The 4,831-nt window shown below is 30.9% G+C and overlaps 2 long non-coding RNA genes across 2 annotated transcripts; both read left to right on the top strand.

Moving 5' to 3' along the window:
* On the top strand, positions 1,945–2,472 carry LOC107634403. Its single transcript, XR_002358427.1, has 2 exons — positions 1,945–2,198; positions 2,300–2,472. It is a non-coding gene; the product is annotated as an uncharacterized LOC107634403 (long non-coding RNA).
* LOC110269666 lies at positions 3,184–4,345 on the top strand. Its single transcript, XR_002358428.1, has 3 exons — positions 3,184–3,756; positions 4,041–4,105; positions 4,238–4,345. It is a non-coding gene; the product is annotated as an uncharacterized LOC110269666 (long non-coding RNA).

Raw genomic sequence — 4,831 nt, 5'->3', positions numbered from 1 at the left:
TATTACTATTGTTATCATTATATAACAAATAATTATCTCAATATTTTTTGTTACAATAAAATTCTTACAACAATCACAATAATGTAGTTATAATTTTTTATGGGAAAGTATGGGGAGACAATGAAATATTTGTACAATGCGTATAATAGAGGTTTAGGGAGTATTAGAGATATAATTATTAGTGTTACCTTTTTCTATTAACGTAAGTTTTTGGGATGAGTGGTATCATGACATGATATCAAAACTCTAGATCCAAAAGGTTAAGAGTTCGATCCTTGGTGAACTCTTAACAAATATTCCATTGTCTCCCTAGCAGGACTCATTTTTTATTATACTCTACTAGGATTTTGTGTTGTACTTGCTAGGATTTTGTGTGTTGTCACTCTTTTTTTTTTATTTCAAAATAAACCTTGTTTATGTTGAAGTGATCGCATTTCCTATTAGAGAATTATTCAAAGAATTTAGTTGGAAGGTTGATGGCGAATAGAAATTTTAGTATTGACATGATGGAGGCGGGCTTTTCTACAATCTAGAACATTTAAAAGAATTTCGATTGAAATACTATGGTGAAAACACTTACTAATTAAGGCAACATGTAATTCACTTGAGGCATTGAAATATAAAAATAAATATTAAAGAGAATGATAAATGATTAGTCTCTACTTGAATTTAGTTATGGGGTATGCCTGACCATTGCAAAACAAAGGAGGCTGCTCAAAAGATTGGAGAAAAAATGCGTGAAGTGCTGAAGGTGAAAACTTTTAAGATGAGAGGTAAGGAGGATTGGATCATATATAAAGGTGAGGGTTAACATAAATGTTACTCATACGCAGAAGCAAAATATTAGATTGGCTAGTCTAGATAAAAAAAATTGTGAAGTTCAACTAAAATATAAAAGTCTTGGGATCTGTTGTAGTTTCTATGGCTTTATTGGCTATGATTCCAGAAATTGCAGTAAATTCTTAAAACATTCCGCTGATCAGAAACTAAAGGAAGAAAGGTAGAGTTTTTAATTAAGAGCATAATTAACAGGGTGAAAGTTAGAGGATAATTAAGAGAACTTAATATTGTTTGTAACAAGTTATTTGTTTGTCACAAAATTAATTTAAAATTAATTTGTCATAAAATTCAATATTGTTTGTAACAAGTTATTTGTTTGTCACAAAATACAAGAATTTTCGTAACTAAAAAAAATTATTTTAAAATGTTAAAATCTTTAAGATAATTTTATTTTATTTTAAAAATTTTATTTTTTTTTTTATTCTGCTGTTTGCCGTCCTCGTCTATTTAAATAAAATTTTAAAAAACTTCCTTAAGAATAAAATATAGAGCTCTGATTTTTTTCTCTCTCTACTAGTCCTGAATCCACCATAACCCAACACTCATCATTAAGCCAGTAAAATCTCTGATTGTTAGAAAATAAATAATAAATTATTTATATTGTGATGTATTAATTTGAATAATTAATATTTTGAATTTAAAATTATATTTTATAAAATGTGATTAATACGTTCATTTTATAATTTAAATTAGAAAAATAATTGTTTGAGTCCATTAATAAATTGATAAATAAAATTATATGTGTTTCGAAATTAACTTTTATCGTATTATATTTAAATTCTAAAGTGTTATTCTATCATGAATATTTTGTAAAATTATTATATTACACATATATATTTTACCTTAACTCTAAAAGTACCAAATAAAACCCTAATCTCACTACATTCCTAAATTTATACTCAAAATCCCTAAACCTACGTTCAAAAAGGGAAAGAAAGGAAACAGGGAAAGCTCGAAGGAGAAGGAGAAACAGACTCCGTCATGGCCAAGCTGCCGCGGTTGAGGTCGCCGTCATGTCTGTTGAGTTCCTTCGTGAAATGGAGAACGACACGCGAGAGAGAAAGAGAGACGAGACGCGACGAGAAGAGGAGGAGAAGGCCGTTTCGGTCGCAACCGAAGCATCCGATGCCACCGCTGCCACCGTAAACGTCATCTCAGCTGTGAAGAAGAGGTGGAGGGGCACTGTTAGTACCGTCGTCGCTATTCCGCGTAGTCGCTGTCGAGAAGCAGAACAAAACAGAGAGAGACGTGAAGGAGGATGATGGAGGCCACCACCGCTGCTATTGTCATCGCTGGGCTAGTCGGAAGCCACCGTGACCACCACTGATCTCTACGCTTCTGTAGAGTCACTGATGGAGGTATCTTTGCTGCCTCTATTTCGGTTTAGGTCCTTCGCTTCCTTAAACTTGTTCTACTTCTACTTTTACTCTACTATTATCCTATTTTCTTCTACAATTAGGTTGAATAATGATGCTGGTGTTGCCGTGGGACTGTTGAAGCTGCTGCTAGTTCTAATTTGTTACCTTGGTACTCGTCTGATCTTTCCCTTAGGTTTGGTCCATTTACACGTTCTGTTTTGTCACTGCTATGGTTACCATGTTCTGGTTTTAATTTAATTTTAGTCCTTGCTTTAAATTTCAGCAGATTGTTGATATTGGCAAAACTCTGCCATTGTTCATGGAGTTTCAAACCTTAGGTGATAGGACGTGAAGAACCATGCTCTGTAAAGTGTCTTGTTTTCAATGTTGCAGGTCTCATTTAATTTGAGTTAAGCCGTTTGGTTACATTTACAGAAACTAAAAAGGATGGATCCTATAGATGTTGAGAAGGTATGTTTGCCTGTGTTCTTATTGTCCAATGAATCATTTCTTTTGACAGTCCATTTCCATTTACAGGTCTCATTTATAGAAACTAAAAAGGATGGATCCTATAGATATTGAGACGGTATGTTTGCCTGTATTCTTGCTGTCTAATGAATCATTTCTTTTGACAGTCCATTTCCATTTGCTTCAAACAAATAATTCCTACTCCTTAAATGGAGTTAAGATATTGAAACTTTATTTCTACAAAGGCTTTGAAATATTGACTTTGGACAGCTATTAGAAATGTGAAGTTATAAATTTATGTTAGAGAAGTACTTACCAAATCATACTCTGTTTAGGTGCTATTGCTGATGAGAAATCTGTCTATCAATTTAAGGAGCCTAGATTTTGAGGATCATGTAAGTATTTGTGTCATTGATCTTTATATTGCTATAACTAAATATGTAATGATGATCAGAATATTTTCCACTGTTATATTTCGGCATCTAAGTGCTTTTATAATGAATCTATTTTTTGAGGATACATAGCTTGAAGTGGTATGCTGATGTTCCTCATTTATTTGAAACTGTCTATGTCGTGCCACATTCCTACAAAAGCATCACATACATATTGAAATTCTCATCTCTGTAGAAACCTGAACGACTACTATGGTCAAAATTAAATTGCATGCTCAAGGATAGAAGGAATGATAATGAGATTCATATATGTTCATGTAGAGAAGGTTGCTTGCCTCGTATGAGGTGGAACTCAAAACAGACAACTACATCAATACAGATAGACCTATGACTGGTGGGCAGTTGAAGACAGCTATTTAGATGCGGCAGAGGCAGAAAATGACTTCATTTTTCACAAATTAGATGTTGTCATTGATTAGGATTTTGCATGATGCGATGAAGATGCCACGGAAGAGCAGGTCTTGGTTCTTTAGATTTCGAAAAAAGAAGTTCTAAGAACATTTTCTTTGTGTAGGTCTTGGTTTCTATTTCAGAAACTACTCCCATCATTTTATACATTAGAGATGTTGAGAGGCTTGTTCTACAATCACCAAGGTTATACAACTTGATACATAATGCTTCACTGCTTTTGAAAATTGGTAGGCATTTATCATTTTTCGTGCTCTTATTGACAAAGAATCTAAGTTATAATTAGTTATATCTTGTTTCTAATTTTTATTTTGGTTTTTTATATCTTTTTTCTTATGTTAAACAATGACAAGTGATTCTTGTAAAAATATTCTATCATAATCTGGAAACAGTTAGTATAAATGATCATAATTATTATGATTATTTAAGTTAATTGTGTGAGATTATGTAGATTTTTTTTAATAAATTGCTTTGTCAAGGTCTAAACTCTACTCTTCAATTGTTACTTCGATAGGTGGAAGCCATCAAAAGGATTGCTGAATATGTTGCTCAACTGAAAAAGAGTTGGAAAAGGACATGGTAAGAATTTTAGAGTTTGTATCCATTATTGAATAATACGAGTATAGTTTTTTGCTTTTTCTGTGTATTTTTAAAGGAAAAACAAATCTTGTTTCTTAAGCGCTATTGTTTTTTGGTTGGTGCTCTTTTCAGGGGTGGCACTTATTAGAAGCTTCTCCATGAGAAAGGAGCTGTATGAACATGATTGAGTTTGTAATTTGTAGTTTATATTTTGAAGATTTATAATTTCTTGTTTTTTTTTGTCCTATGTATCTATCTAGTTCATTAGGGTTCTTCAATGTGTCTTGTTAGTTTTTACTTTAAAGTTTATATGTTGAAGATTTATAAAACAATCTTAGTTAAATGAAAGATATTTGAACTATCTATGTTATTATATATTATATAAATATTGACTTGCTGAGTAAATTAGTTAATATATTAATTAATTAAAAAAATAATATAATTTGGTAAATTATGTATGTAATTTGTATTAAAAAATTATTACAAAATAAATAGTATTTTGTAACTAAAAAAAAAGTTACAAAATCAAGTTATATTTTGTAACAAAATTTTATGATAGGAAAAAATATATTGTCACCAAAAATATTTTGAAGATCAAAATTTGTTATCAATTTTGTAACGACTTTTATTTTTTGTAACTAAAAAATTTATTACAAAATATTACTTTGAATTGTAACAATTCTATTTTTTGTTACAAAAACTTTTTGTAATGGGACATATTGCAAC

The sequence above is a fragment of the Arachis ipaensis genome, chromosome B03 (assembly GCF_000816755.2).
Source record: "Arachis ipaensis cultivar K30076 chromosome B03, Araip1.1, whole genome shotgun sequence".
NCBI classification, from domain to species: Eukaryota; Viridiplantae; Streptophyta; class Magnoliopsida; order Fabales; family Fabaceae; genus Arachis; species Arachis ipaensis.
This window is presented reverse-complemented; position numbering and strand designations above follow the sequence as displayed.